Source organism: Phyllobates terribilis, unplaced genomic scaffold, assembly GCF_046119375.1.
Source record: "Phyllobates terribilis strain yellow unplaced genomic scaffold, ASM4611937v1 Scaffold_4__5_contigs__length_816908805, whole genome shotgun sequence".
Lineage (NCBI taxonomy): Eukaryota > Metazoa > Chordata > Amphibia > Anura > Dendrobatidae > Phyllobates > Phyllobates terribilis.
The window spans coordinates 511,348,959-511,365,025 of record NW_027362764.1 but is presented as its reverse complement, the minus strand read 5'-3'; the positions used below and the strand labels follow the sequence as shown (position 1 = coordinate 511,365,025).

General features: G+C 49.0%; 1 long non-coding RNA gene across 2 annotated transcripts in view; it reads right to left on the bottom strand.

The window, feature by feature from the left end:
* The window catches only part of LOC141265593 (uncharacterized), a 622,209-nt gene that overhangs the window by 194,900 nt on the left and 411,242 nt on the right, over positions 1 to 16,067 (bottom strand). The window contains exon 5 of one of the 2 annotated variants that reach the window (XR_012320126.1): positions 1,861 to 2,007. The exons of the other annotated variant lie outside the window; for it this stretch is intronic. This is a non-coding gene — a long non-coding RNA (uncharacterized lncRNA). The remainder of the gene's footprint in view (positions 1 to 1,860; positions 2,008 to 16,067) is intronic. 2 annotated transcript variants of the gene reach the window in all.

Below are 16,067 nucleotides of genomic sequence, written 5' to 3'. Positions count from 1 at the left end.
AAAGTATCGGAATTAAGTATCGGAATTCCGATACCGCGAATATCGGCCGATACCCGATATTTCAGTATCGGAATGCTCAACACTAAACATAACCTCGAACAGCCGAATTTTTCTCAAATTGTTCGTGTTCGCCGAACGGCTCGAACACCGCCCAAAACAGCTCGAATTTGAGATTGGCGAACAGTTCGAGTAGAACAACGCTCATCTCTAGTCACTACTATTCAGTTTTAGGGTCCACTCACTAAGCCCTATATTCTCTCATGCAAGAGAATAGGGCCAATTATGCTAATGACACTCGGCTCAAACTCAGAGCTTCAACTGAGTGTGATCCGATTCTCTCGCAGCACAGATATGGAGAAGATGGAGAACATACTTTCTCCATCTTCTCCATAGTCTCTGTGAGTGTTCATCAGACTGCACTTGGATGACATCCGAGTGCAGTCTAATGTTTTACGTGCACCCATAGACTTGTATGGGTGCACATGGTCCGAATATCGAATGAGATTATTTTCTCATGCCAATAATCGCACTGTCCCATAGTATAACATAGGGCTGAGTCCTATCCGATAAAACATCATATAGCATTCAGCCGTGTTATACGACAGTGTGAGCGAGCCCTTAGAGTCAAGGAATATTTACATGCAGATGATGATATTACTCTCCAAGTGCATATTTTTTTAGGCGAGTTCATAGTAAATGCTTTGCCTTTTTGACATGTGATCAACTAAAGAACAAGAAAGATTTAGGACCTTCCCTATAGAGAAACGGAAAATAGTTTGGAGGACTTACATGTCCTTTTTTATTTATTATGAGAAAATCATAAAAGATCCCGTTTTTTAACCATGCTGTGACTTTCTGCTGAGGGAGAGGGAGAGAGCTGCCCTATTCAGAGTCTGTAATAAGACCTGCTGACAAAAGTGTTGAAGATACAGTCTAATGTGAATTAACAACGAAAAAAAGTTAATTTCACAAATGGCTTGTATTTTTTTTAATACAAACCTTTTTGTGTTTACAGCTCCTTTAAAGGGAATCTGTCATCAGGTTTTTGCCACCTAATCTGAGAGCAGCATAATGTAGGGTTAGAGGCACTGATTCCAGTAATGTGTCACTTACTGGGCTGCTTAGTGTTGTTTTGATAAAATCATTGATTTGTCAGAAGGTAATTATCACTAGATGACTAGTAAGTTCTGTAGGACCCCACCCCCATCACTGATCAGTAGATTTCTGTGTACACTGAGCATGGGCAGAAAGCTGCCAATCAGTGGTGTGGGCGGGGCTATACAGAGCGCAGCATTCAGAGAGCTGCTAGATCTGCAGCAGATAAAATGGTGATTTTCTCAAAATGACAACAAGCAGCTGAAAAAGTGACACATCGCTGGAATCAGGGTATCTGCCCCAATATTGTGCTGCTCTCAGATGAGGCAGCACAATTAATTTTGTGGCAAATTAATTTCCCGTGAACTATCACATGATCTATCACAGGGGATCATGTGACATGTCACGTGATAAATCAGGTGGGGGGGGGGCCCGCGCCTTCTAAACTGCCCGGGGCCCTTGCTACTCTTAATCCACCCCTGAGTGTACTCAATCATAGTAGTCAGGGGCAGATTAAGAATACCCAGGGACCGGGATGAATAAGTGTGCCCTCCTGGTCATCTAATATCTTATGTGATGGGCTTTGTTACATGACTTGAGGGAGAGGAAGTCTCATCTGCCGGGGGACATGTCCCATCACAGGTTATGAACACACAGGTCCTAAAATGTACATGTGAGCAATAAAAAAAGTGGGGGACACAAAGTGCTACACCTAAATTTGCATTGTATCTATGCAAATTAACTTAATTTATGGCAGTGACTTACTGGTGACGTATCATCTGAGTCATTTTTTTTCATTTCTTCTTCACATGCTCCAGAACTTCAATTTGACTTATTTCGGGAATGACTCATCTTTGCATTTTGCTATACTCATGTGTTCTGCTCATTGATTTTTCAGCAGATCGCCATGCCCTGAAAAGAACAAGTTCACACACCTATAACCCCTGAATAAAAAAGACCCATACTGCACCAATAAATACAAATATATGTCCAACTATGCAGTGCTAGGCAGTCCTCTAGCTCTTTACAGGCAACTCATACACAACTATGCAGTGCTAGGCAGTCCTCTAGCTCTTTACAGGCAACTCATACACAACTATGCAGTGCTAGGCAGTCCTCTAGCTCTTTACAGGCAACTCATACACAACTATGCAGTGCTAGGCAGTCCTCTAGCTCTTTACAGGCAACTCATACACAACTATGCAGTGCTAGGCAGTCCTCTAGCTCTTTACAGGCAACTCATACACAACTATGCAGTGCTAGGCAGTCCTCTAGCTCTTTACAGGCAACTCATACACAACTATGCAGTGCTAGGCAGTCCTCTAGCTCTTTACAGGCAACTCATACAGATAAACACAATCTGCAGGCTTTGTTATCTAGGAAGGAAGTCCCAAACATACTGTGCATATATGGCGTGGAACCACAACTTGGAAAACTATCAGTACAGTCTTATATGCAAATGAATGCCCCTAATAATTGGCTTTTATCAGCAGCTTAAAGGAAGCCAGACAGCCCAAGCATTGGCCTGTATGTATCAGACACTGGCTTCATGATTTCAACCATGTATGTTTGACTCTGAAATCGTGCAGCTTTTCAGATAAAAACATAGTTTAAAAGCACCCGGGGACCAAGCCGCATGGGAACCTAGTCGTACAGATTGATCCCCAGTGATATCTCCCCACCTGCTCCCCTGGAGTGACAGGTCTCTCCCTGAATGCAAGCATAGAGGTTGACCTGTAATTCAAGAGGAGCAGGTGGGGAGAAGCTGCCAGGGATCTTACTGTCCAACTAGTCTCCGGTGCGGTTTGATCCAGGTGACAATTAAAGTATGTTTTTTTCTGAAACATTGCAGTATTTCAGAGTCAAACATACCTGGCTGAAATCATGCATGGATCGGGTAGTATGTCTCAGCTTTCAGGTTCCCTTTAAGGACTCACTCACATGAGTGTATAACACGGGCGAGTGCTATCTGATGTTTTATCTGCTAACACTCGTCCCAATGTTATACTATGGGGCAGTGCTGATCTGCTATTTTTTTTCTCATGGCATTTCAGCATGAGAAAAAAAAATCACAGCATTCTGTGAGTGGTTCTGCACATTGTAGCACACAAACCCATTTAAGGGGGTTTTCCCATGAACAAAAGTTAATTTTAATCAATAGACCTAGGAATGATAATAAATTCCACAATTGAATGTATTTAAAAAAAATGTTCCTGTGCTGAGATAATCTTATAAATGTTCCTGTGCTGAGATAATCTTATACATGTTCCCCTGCTGTGTACTGTGTAATGTCTGTGTCTTACCGTACAGGAACATGGTCTGATCATACCACATCTCCTGGGCAGGGGAGGAAGCAAAAAAGAGATTATACAGTACAGACATTACAGCACGGGATTGCAGCTGATTCTTTCTTTGAAGTAAAGCATTGTTTAAAAACAGGCAGAGAAATGTTTTACCTCACAAAAAGAATCAGCTGTGATCCCGTGCTGTAATGTCTGTATACTCTTTTGCTGCCTCCTCTGCCCAGGAGATGTGGTATGATCAGACCATGTTCCTGCACGGTCAGACACAAACATTACACAGGGGCACATTTCTAAGATTATTTCAGCACAGGAACATTTTATTTAAACACATCCAATTGTGGAAGTTATTAGTATTCAAAGATCTAGGGATTAAAATCAACTTTTGTTCGTGGGAAAACCCCTTTAAGTTTATGGGTACGTGTAAAACATCAAACTGCACCCGGATGTCATCTGAGTGCAGTCCGATTTACGCAGACAAAGACAATAGAGAAGACGGAGAAATTAAATTTTCCATCTTCTCTACACTTGTGCTGCGATTTTCTCATATGAGAGAATCGGATCACAGTAAATTGACACTCGGATAAAACTCTGACAGAGTTTGAGCCAAGTGTCATTAGCATAATCGGCCTGATTCTTTTGCATTAGAGAATATATGATTGTGTGAGCAAGCCCTAAAGGCAAATATTCCTTTCTAAAATTGCCACCTGGGAAAACATCTCCACTCCCTCACAACATACTTTTCTGTTTCCTAGCGGGCACTCTCTCTCAGCCATGAGCGGCAAATTTTTGAAAGGCATTGGGTCTCATTTATTTAAAATGTCTACTAGTACAATTGGCCTTGTATAGCAGCTAATCATAGTGCAGCTTTAATTTTAGCACAGCAGTTTTGAAATGGTTCTCCAAAAATGTAATAAAATCGCCCCTGTCACATAATTCAAATAGCAGCCTATCCTAGTTACATGTCAGGATAGGCTTCAGTCTGAAGAAACACTATTCCCGACACCTGTGTCTCAACTATCAAAGGAGCTTTATTGTAAGCACACATACTAGAGCTGCCAGAGAAGTGTGTGACAGAAGAAATAAATCTTCTCCTTGATTGATTCAGTACATAGGAATGAGGCTGGAGAAAAAATCCTTTGTGGTATGTCAGCTGAGGAGATTTATTTCTACTCCTGTCACACACTTCTTGGCTCATGGATGTATGTGTGCTTATGATACTAGTATTCTGTCAGTTGAGATACAGGTCTCAGGAGCTGCATTTCTTAAGACTGCAGCCCGTCCTGATACATGACTAAGATGGGATGCCGTTTGAATTTCCCAACTCGGGCCATTTTATTATATTCTTGGAGAAATGAGGGCCATTGAATTACATAACTTAAGCAATATGTGTTGTTATAATGTTTAACATAATGTATTATTGGTCAGAAACCCTTTACAACCACAAAGATTAAACAGATTTTCAAACTGTGTGGTACAATAACAGGAATTTCTAGAGTATCTTCATTTATTGGAAAGCTGGAGGCCGGAATATCGGATCCAGTATTGATACATACAACTTTCCTCATTTAATTATGTGTAAATCAGGAAATGATGAATTGGAAAAAGATATCATTATAAAGCCTGGAAAATTCCAAATCAAGTGACATCAAGTGACTTGGCTTCCTTTAATATTTATATTACCTCGTTGCTTTATGGAAAATGTAAAAATAATGAGGAAAAAATGAAAACTGATCAACGCTGATTTATTACCACAAAGGACGGGTCTGGACTTGCAGATGGTTCACTGGTGATTAGAATTAGTTCTTTTGGTCATCATAGTCTAGTCTCATTAGACATGTTCTGACGTGAAAAGTCAAGGATAGGCCATATGATACAGGAACATTGAGCCAGAGATGATGGTCATTATCATTACCACTCATAAAATGGTCAACAGCATAGAATCACAAAAGTTGAATGACAAGTATACTACATACCCCAACGTATATATGTGACGCGCCCCCTGGGCCGTGTGTGTGGGAATACCCGGAGCCGGGTCTCTGTGTAATGTCAGGGGTTGTAGTCTCCGTGGCGGCGACCCGGTCCCGTGGCTCAGGGTGGTCAAACCAGTGGCGGATCTGTTTATTTGGTTTTGTAATGTTTAAATGTCCGACTACGCCACCCGTGGATTGCGGTCACTGAGAACCGCCGCTGTGGGGCAGACCGCTGAGGCTGATGTTGTGTGCGCAGCAGAGGGTAGTATAACTCCCCACGGGAGGAGTATAGCGTCCAGTGATGCAGTCCAGGGTCTTTACTCACAGTTTTACACTCCAAGCCACTTCTGCAGGTAATGGCTGCCCACGTCGTACTGTGCTCACCAGGTGAGGGGCTCGGCCAACTCCCAGGTATCTTTGGAATGCTTTTCAGGACTCCCTTCATGTGTCCTTTCTCTGGCCTGTCGTACCCCACAATTGGCCACGTTTCTGTCCAGCTGCCTCGGGCCTTGGCGGGCAAACGTATGTTCCGTTTCCCTGGGTCCTATATGGTGCCTTCCTAACGGGTGTAGTGAGGGGCCGTAACACATGCAATGCCACGGACTTTGGTTACTAGCTGAGGGTAGTTGCTCTCCTCCACTAGATGAGGAATCCGGTTCCCTTTCTTGGCCTGACCCCCCTACTCTGGTAGCGGCGGGCGTACGGTGGCGACTGGCCGGTCCACACCCCTGGAGTCCCTTCGCTCCACTCCTGGAGCCTCCTCCATTCCTCTCCTCTCCTGTCTTCTCCTCCAGGCCCAGGCCTTGTGACTTGGCCTGCCTGCGGAGCAGAGCTCGTACAGAGCCCCTGCTCCCAGTCTCCTTCTCTCTCTTCTCCCTCTGACTGAACTCTGTCTCTAAGATGGCTCCCACCTTTTATACTCCTACATTTCAGTGCACCCAGAATCTACTCTTCCCACCCACACACTACCGGGTTCCCCCTTTCTAGGTGTTCCCTCCCCCCACTCCAGTCAGGGACAGGGGCAGCTGTGCTCACTCTTGGGAGCATTGTCGCCCTGTCACACGGAACTGTGGTGTAGTGCATGTGGGTGTTAGGGTCCTGAGCCTCACTCCATCCTTACTTGGAAGTGAGATATCACACCTCTGGGTGAGATGCAATACCTCTGTAGCGACCGAACCCTCGGGGCGCTACTTTCCGACCTGGTAAATCACAGCACGTCCGCGGGCTAGAACAGAGCAAAAGACAATTGATTTCAAGACATGCAGAATTAAAGTTTTTTTTGTTTTTTTTTAAACGTTACTTGTCATAAAACTTTTCTCTTTTCAAAAATTTTCTAATATTTTCTTCACATATATAGGACATTATAAAACTCTTTTCACTTGCATAAACACATTTTTCACTTATAAAACATTTTTCTTCATAAACATTCTTCATGTAACACTTTTATCAACTGGTCACAGTGCGCTTTGCAACCAGGTGTCCATCTTTCCATAAAGTGCAAATTTGCAAACATGAGGGACCCGTCCCAAACCCTCAACGTAGGCCCTGGGGTGGCTGCAGGGCATAGACGATCCAGGTGTTGGACCACGTCTTCGGCCACCTCCAACGGGTTTTTGTTCTGAGGTCATAGGTTGTATTAATATAAAACCAATAGGGGGCACTTTAAGAAGTGCAACTATTTACAAGGGTTGGCTGCTCCCAGTCCTCAGCCGGATAGAAAGGGTTGGCTGCTCCCAGTCCTCAGCCGGATAGTTCACAGACCCTTTTCGGGTAACTTTACAACAATCCCGAACCGGGTGAACTTTTTATAAACTCTTTTTCTTCCACCCTGACGGGTAACTAATTAAACAGCCACAAAACCGGTCAAACTTGCAAAGTTTCCTGCACCCATACGGGTAACTTATTTACAGTTTCTGCTGCTGCTCTCTAGTAGCGGTATCCCCCTAGTGGACGTTCCTGCTCATCATATTCTTCAGACCCGTCTGGGTCCTCCATGTAGCAGGGTTCAGGGCAGTGCTGTTCTTCTTCCCACTGAACGTTGAGGGCGTACCACCCCCGCAAGCCTCGGTGTCGGGTGTATGACACCTGATCCCCCGGGAACAGATCCCGTCTCGGGTGACCCGCGGGCAGACGACTCTCCACATCCCTCCGGTTAACAAAGAGGTCTGTGTTAGTCGTCGGGTCCCGAATGAACCCCCCCCTTCTCCTGATGAAACCTGACCACAATCCCGGTGACTTTGGGACCGCGTGCAGCTTGGGGGTCTCGGCGGGTCCGGGTCTGTTCCTCCGCGCTCCGGGCCTGTAGCTGCTCCTGTTTTTGGCGCCGCGCCTGCCTCTCTTTTTCTAGTTGCGCCATCTCCCGGCGGCAGAATTCTCGCCTGCGGGCTGCGTCCGCCCGCGTCTCTTGCGAGAGCCCTATCAGGTCCTCCCTGGTCTGATCCCACTCAATCTGGACCTCTTCATCCAGGAGCTGGGGAATGGTGATTGGCTGCGGAGCGGGCAGGAGCGGAGGAAGCGGGGCTTTGGCCTCCGCGGACGGGTCCCTCCGGTGGCAAGGGCGAACCCATCCGCGTAGGAGGGGGACCGGCTCTCCATCAGGACCGGTAATCTGACTGTACAAGTCCGTACCCAGGGGTGGTAATGTTGAGACCGGGGGCGTTAGTTGGTGGAAGGCGCCCGGGGGCATCAGGCCTTGCGACCAGGCCCGGAGCGGTCCACTTCCGACCGCACCCGGGATCCAGGGGCACGGTGTGGGGCGTGGTCCGGCGGCTGCGCTCGGGGCTTGGGGCCTAGGTGTAGGCGGTGGGAGCGGAGGAGGTGCAGCGACTTCCGAGGTGATCGGCTCCGCGACGGGGTCCAGGGGCAGGCCAGTGGCGTCAGGGCTTGTAGCAGGGGTGTCCCCCTTACCTGCTCTCGCTGCAGCGCTGCTCTCGACCTCCGGTGGTCCTTCTCTGTCCTCAGGGGCAGGCACGCTGTCGGGTGCTGGCAACGCCACTTGCTGCTTGGTCGCGACCCGCCGGTCCATCTCTTCTTTCCATCCCGCGATGGCCTCCCGCTGCGCCTGGACCATCCTCCGGTCTAAATCCTCCAGTCCAGCCCCGAGGAATTCAGGGTCCTCTCCGGGGAGCAGGGCCATCAGCTCCGCGAGGCTGCATGGAGATGCTTCGGCCTGCAGCAGGCCACTGGTCAGGGTACTGGGGCTGGCGCTCCTCGCCATCTCCGGGTGTGGTCCGCCAAGACTGATCCAAACCACACCCTGCCCTTCGGTTTTCTTTCCCTTCCGCCCCTGTTGGGGGTGGTCCCGGGGCAATCTGCTGACAATCACTCTCAGGGGCAGCCCCCCCACGTTGATGGACATCTCTACAGCCGCACTCATGGCTGTTGGGGGTGGGCTCCTTCTTTGGTGCCATTCTGGGACCTGGCCCACGATGGGAGGTGGCTTCTTGTTGTCTTTTGTCGCGCACATAATGGCGCCCGTTCTGCTGGGGCGGGCGCCACATTCAATACAGTGAAACAGTTGGTTTCGATCCTGCCGACTACGCCAAAGTTGACGCGCCCCCTGGGCCGTGTGTGTGGGAATACCCGGAGCCGGGTCTCTGTGTAATGTCAGGGGTTGTAGTCTCCGTGGCGGCGACCCGGTCCCCTGGCTCAGGGTGGTCAAACCAGTGGCGGATCTGTTTATTTGGTTTTGTAATGTTTAAATGTCCGACTATGCCACCCGTGGATTGCGGTCACTGAGAACCGCCGCTGTGGGGCAGATCGCTGAGGCTGATGTTCTGTGCGCAGCAGAGGGTAGTATAACTCCCCACGGGAGGAGTATAGCCTCAGGGCAGTGAGTGCAGATGATGGGTGTGATGGTGCGCGGGAGCAACAGTAATGACTCAGAGTCCAGTGATGCAGTCCAGGGTCTTTACTCACAGTTTTACACTCCAAGCCACTTCTGCAGGTAATGGCTGCCCACGTCGTACTGTGCTCACCAGGTGAGGGGCTCGGCCAACTCCCAGGTAACTTTGGAATGCTTTTCAGGACCCCCTTCGTGTGTCCTTTCTCTGGCCTGTCGTACCCCACAATTGACCACGTTTCTTTCCAGCTGCCTCGGGCCTTGGCGGGCAAACGTATGTTCCGTTTCCCTGGGTCCTATATGGTGCCTTCCTAACAGCTGTAGTGAGTGACCGTAACACGTGCAATGCCACGGCCTCCGGTTACTAGCTGAGGGTAGTTGCTCTCCTCCACTAGATGAGGAATCCGGTTCCCTTCCTGGTAGCGGCGGGCGTACGGTGGCGACTGGCCGGTCCGCACCCCTGGGGTCCCTTCGCTCCACTCCTGGAGCCTCCTCCATTCCTCTCCTCTCCTGTCTTCTCCTCCAGGCCCAGGCCTTGCGACTTGGCCTGCCTGCGGAGCAGAGCTCGGACAGAGCCCCTGCTCCCAGTCTCCTTCTCTCTCTTCTCCCTCTGACTGAACTCTGTCTCTAAGATGGCTCCCACCTATTATACTCCTACTTTTCAGTGCACCCACAATCTACTCTCCCCACCCACATACTACCGGGTTCCCCCTTTCTAGGTGTTCCCTCCCCCCACTCCAGCCAGGGACAGGGGCAGCTGTGCTCACTCTTGGGAGCATTGTCGCCCTGTCCTCCGGAAATGTGGTGTAGTGCATGTGGGTGTTAGGGTCCTGAGCCACACTCCATCCTTACCTGGAAGTGAGATATCACACCTCTGGGTGAGATGCAATACCTCTGTTGCGACCGAACCCTCGGGGCGCTACATATGGACATTATAATCTCAAAATTACAGTTCACTTGTTGTGCATATCATTTCAAAACAACAGACCGTAAGATGGAGTTGCCTTTTCTACTTCAACTTCATCCACTCTATTTGGACAGCTTTCCAAAAGATTTTCAAGCATGGATCCTGAACAAGCTTTGGCTTTCTATTGGTGTTTCTGTTCAACATTCACTTATAAGGTTAGCGCTGCTGCCTCTTCAATGTTCATATTGCTAAGTCGACCTGTATGTCATCCACTTAGTAGTGGCTGTCCTTGTATTGCAGAGTTATCTCATTCATTTGAATTAGTCTTTCCTGCGATACTGGGCAGAGGCACTACTAAGTAGACAGCCTGTAGTTGTATGAGGCAATGCAGACACTGAAAAAGCAGTTGTGCCTGCAGGAGCACCGCAAAGCCTTCTAACAGCTGATCGATGGAGGTGTCGAAATTTAGACCCCAAAAATCTGACATTGATGGTCTATTTTTAGTATAGCTATCAATATTGGGATTCCATAAAATCCCTTTAAGATGTTCCAGTCAGTGCACAATTTTTATGAATCTCCCTGTAAAAATGGGGGCACTATCTTCTAGAAATAATAAGGAATGTTTCCATAACAATTGCAAAATTACATTAACTATACAATTTTCTAAAATATTGCTGGAGCTAAATATTTAGGTCAAGCCATTAAAAGCATCTCCAGACCATTACCTCTCTTCAAACAAAATGTACTGCATGCATTGACAAAAAATATTCTCCTAGAATCCATCAAAACCAGATGGGGAAGTTTATTTCAGCATTCCAGGTAAAGCATTTATAAAGGCCATTAAGTCCAATGGTAGTAACTTTAACAATACGTAAGCATAAGAAGTCACTATGTATAGTGAATCCACATTTTTGTGCAGGTGCTTGACCATGAAAACCAAACCTATGAAGTGACGCGCCCCTGGGCCTTCTGTGTCGTGCGGCATCGCGTGCACGGGGGCTTACCCGGAGCCGGATCAGATGGGGGTAGTAGTCTCGTGGCGGTGACCCGGTCCGTGCCCAGGGAGTCAGACTAAGTGGCGCTGTATCAGCGGTAGATGTTGGATGACTACGCCACCCGTTGAATGCAGCTTTGGAGCTGCCGCTGCAGAGCAGACCGCTGAGGCCGGTGGAAGGATGGTGCAGCGGGGATGGTATAACCCCCAACGGGAGGGGTATGGCCTCAGGGCAGCCGATGTGGATGATGAGGGTAGCAGGAACCACTCAGAGACGGTACGGTGTAGTTCAGGGTCTTTACTGGTGACAACGATAGACCCTCCCGGAGTACTGGCTAGCGATTGGGGCCTGGTCAGTCCTTGAGCAGATGGGATCTCCCCTGGCCAGGCGGAGTTGTAGGCCTCCCAAACTAACGATACTCTTCTGGCTACCTTGCTAGAAGCGAGTATAAGTAGCCCACGTCCCTGAGTGTACCGTGTGGTGCTCACCCGTATGGCCGGTGACTCGGGGCCTTCTAGTAGCTTCCGCTCCACGACGGCGGTGCTGGTCCCATGCGTGTGACCGTGCCTTCGGGTTTCTTGGCCAGAGGACCTGAAATCCCCTGCCTGACGGATTCTGCTGCTGGGTAGGAGTTAGTCCCCACAGCCTCGGACTCCGGGTCCGGTAAGAAATCTTCTCAGTCAGGGCGAGCTCTGCAGCTGCCAGCCCCTGACTCTTTGTAACACTGCTCCCACAGAGCTCCTGTTGTTTCTTCCTATGCTGCTTCTCTTCTCTACTTCTGGCATGGCCCAGCAGCTGGGCCCAGCCAGAGCCACAGCTCCCTGTCAGCCCTCCTGGCTGAACTCTCCCTCTGAACTCACTAACCCTGCCTCAGCCCCAGGTTTTTATAGGGGAAGTTCTTCCCCTCCCAGGACTGGGCAGGAGGTGTGGCATGCATAGGATTCCTGACCAAGAGACCTCCCACCTGCTCTCAGACATAACACTGCCGTTACTGTGGAAACCAGACCCCTGGGGTGCCACATTCCCCCCTAGTGAAATTTAGTACTCCGGGACTAAACATATTTTTAGAAAAACATAACAAGGTATAAACAATAATAATACAATAAGAAAAACACATAAAGATGGTTACGGCGTGTCCGCAACCGGGTGCAGTCTTTGAAGAAAACAAAGGTGTCCATTTCACCAAAACAGGGAGACGTAACCAGGTAGGGGTCTGTCCTGCCCCGAGTCCTTAACAGTCTTTAGTCCATTCCTGGGTTACGCTCCAACCATGTACAAGGATTCCCGGTAAATCCACCAAGGACTCCTATAAATAACTAGAAACACATAATTATACACAAGATATGGCCGCTCTCAGTCCTCGGCCAGTGGGGATAAGGAATGGCTGCTCACAGTCCTCAGCCTGGTTTAAGATATGGGCACATGGGGAACAATTCACTAATCCCAACGGGGACCATATTTTAATTAGCAGCAGTCCTTGTACCCTTACGGGTAACTATTTACAGCTCTTTATTCACGCTACTTCCCTTCAGTAGCTATGTCCTCTTTGTGCTCCCTCCTGAGGGTAGTCCTCAGACCCGTCCGGGTCCTCTTGGCTTTCCTCGTATTGGTAGTACTGCAGCTCCTCCTCGGTTAGCTGGGTTAGTATCTCTGCGACAGTCCTCCTCCCAGGTGGCCAGGACTTTACCTCCCTTTGGGCTGCCCCGGTTAATTGGGCCACCAGGATGCTCACTTTTTGCTCCTCTGTGAGGGGGTACACCTGGAAGAGGCTATCCAGCTTTTCTCTAAAGTCATGCAGGGTATGTGACTCCCCTGAGTACTGGGGTAGCCAGGCTGCCCCCGGGATATAGGGCATGGTGAAAGGCATGACCGCAACAGCGGTGGCGCTGGCGGGGGTTGAAGCGGTGAAGCTCTCCTCCGTATCCGGCATCCTTCTCCCCCCTAGTGGACCGTGGCCTACCTGGCGATGATCCTCTTCCGTAGGCCGCGGCTCCGCAGTTGATCATCAGGGTCGAGGACCTTCCGTCGCGCTCCAGTGACGTCGGCGTCTGCTGGGCTCCTTCCAGGACCTTACGCAACGTCCGGACGTGAGGCGGGGCTTCAGTTCTCGCGCGCTTTCGGAGTCCACGCCCCTCTTCTTCCCGCGCGGCGTCCTCAAGATGGCGTCCAATGGCGGGAAAACTCCACGTATGGCGGGAAGGAAGCGGAAGATGGCGCCGGATGGCGGGAACCTTCACGGATGGTAAGTTTTTAAAGTCTCTTTTTCAGGCACGCAGTACCCGGTGGTTGCGGGCACGAAATCCTGCCGACTACGCCAAAAAGGTGACGCGCCCCTGGGCCTTCTGTGTCGTGCGGCATCGCGTGCACGGGGGCTTACCCGGAGCCGGATCAGATGGGGGTAGTAGTCTCGTGGCGGTGACCCGGTCCGTGCCCAGGGAGTCAGACTAAGTGGCGCTGTATCAGCGGTAGATGTTGGATGACTATGCCACCCGTTGAATGCAGCTTTGGAGCTGCCGCTGCAGAGCAGACCGCTGAGGCCGGTGGAAGGATGGTGCAGCGGGGATGGTATAACCCCCAACGGGAGGGGTATGGCCTCAGGGCAGCCGATGTGGATGATGGGGGTAGCAGGAACCACTCAGAGACGGTACGGTGTAGTTCAGGGTCTTTACTGGTGACAACGATAGACCCTCCCGGAGTACTGGCTAGCGATTGGGGCCTGGTCAGTCCTTGAGCAGATGGGATCTCCCCTGGCCAGGCGGAGTTGTAGGCCTCCCAAACTAACGATACTCTTCTGGCTACCTTGCTAGAAGCGAGTATAAGTAGCCCACGTCCCTGAGTGTACCGTGTGGCGCTCACCCGTATGGCCGGTGACTCGGGGCCTTCTAGTAGCTTCCGCTCCATGACGGCGGTGCTGGTCCCATGCGTGTGACCATGCCTTCGGGTTTCTTGGCCAGAGGACCTGAAATCCCCTGCCTGACGGATTCTGCTGCTGGGTAGGAGTTAGTCCCCACAGCCTCGGACTCCGGGTCCGGTAAGAAATCTTCTCAGTCAGGGCAGCCAGCCCCTGACTCTTTGTAACACTGCTCCCACAGAGCTCCTGTTGTTTCTTCCTATGCTGCTTCTCTTCTCTACTTCTGGCATGGCCCAGGAGCTGGGCCCAGCCGGAGCCACAGCTCCCTGTCAGCCCTCCTGGCTGAACTCTCCCTCTGAACTCACTAACCCTGCCTCAGCCCCAGGTTTTTATAGCGGAAGTTCTTCCCCTCCCAGGACTGGGCAGGAGGTGTGGCATGCATAGGATTCCTGACCAAGAGACCTCCCACCTGCTCTCAGACATAACACTGCCGTTACTGTGGAAACCAGACCCCTGGGGTGCCACAGAAGCGCCTGAGAAAAAAAAAAAAATTGGGAGGCCTAGAATCAAAAAAAAAAGTGCCTGAGTATGGCTTGAAACAAGCACTAAAGCAGGATCTGTGTAAGGAGTCAAGAATCTGCAGTGAAAATGTGCAGGTTATAGATGAAACACATTCCAAAAAGTGATCAACCTGTTAAAAATGTGTTCCATGACTGTGACTATGAGTACAGAGGTCATGCATCCAGGGAGCACAAAATACTTCTGGCTTTAAAAGAAGAGTACGATCACTGCTCCAATCACCATCCAGACATGGAGTCAGATGAAGTGAAGGCAACAAGGGAGGTGGCAACCTGCGGGGAGAAGAGGATGATCTGTCATTTGTGACCCTCCTCCTGTCCCTGTATAAGACTGGGTTTTCACAGTAGTCCATGCTGCCTTCCTATATGAAGTAACGCCTCATTCAGATGTCTGCTTTTTGTGTATGAGTGCTATATGTGATTTTAATGGATAGCACTCGTACCTCTGATCTTCTATGGGGTTATTCACATGTCTGATTTTTTCATCGAACCGAGTGGCCCACGAAAAATATCGAATACATGTCTGATTTTGATCAGATGGTTAGATGAAAATCGGCAATGCAAGTCAATGTATCAATGAAAAAATTGGGCTGCACTCGAATTACATAATTTCTCCACATACAAGAAAATCAGATGACACTCGTACCAAACTCTGATCAAACTCTGATTAGAATAATCTATCCAAATTTCTCGTACGCAAAAAAAAAACCTGACGTCTGAATAAGGCCTAAGGCTGGGTATTTACATGACATTACTATCACTGGTTTTTGGAACACATTTTTAACGGTTTGAACACTTTCTTGGAATATGTTTCACCTGTAACATACACATTGCCAAAATCCACCTGGTAAAACCATGACAATTCATGGTGTAGCATGTGTTTTTACATGAATTTTTATGTATCTATAAACATATCACATAAAACGTTAAAATAATTCTAAAATCATGGTGTAAAAACTCAGCCTTATTGTACATGACCCCAGGGAAGGTGACATGGACTACTATTCATTTGATCGCCCTCTGTACCAGAGAGCAAACATAACATATGGGGGGCTTTTTATCCCACAAAAAACAGAGTGAAAATATAAGCAGTTGTTCATCTAATCACCCCTCTGTGTCTAATTAGGCCATTTATTGACTCACCAATCCAGATGTTTACCAGCATCCGAATTGAGGCATTGAATAAGTTGCACCAAACATTTGCACGTCACGCACAAACCAATGAAGTAAATAAAGTTGATGCATTTCATAGTCCCTGCACTTTTTTTCTAAACCACCAGCAGTTCATCAAAACCAGAGTTCGGGTATGTGTGCACTGTCCGGAGCCGACTGCGGCCCCAACATAGCGGAATAGCTGCCGGCGGTTTCCACTCATTTTATGCAAATGAGCGGCGCCATTTTATTTTTTCACCTGCAGACTTTCCTCATAAGAGGTTAGGTCTATGGGGAAAGCCCCCATGAGGACCCGCCGGAGAAATTGACATGCTGCCATCTGGAAAGACGCGCCGCATGTCAGTTTCCACGGGT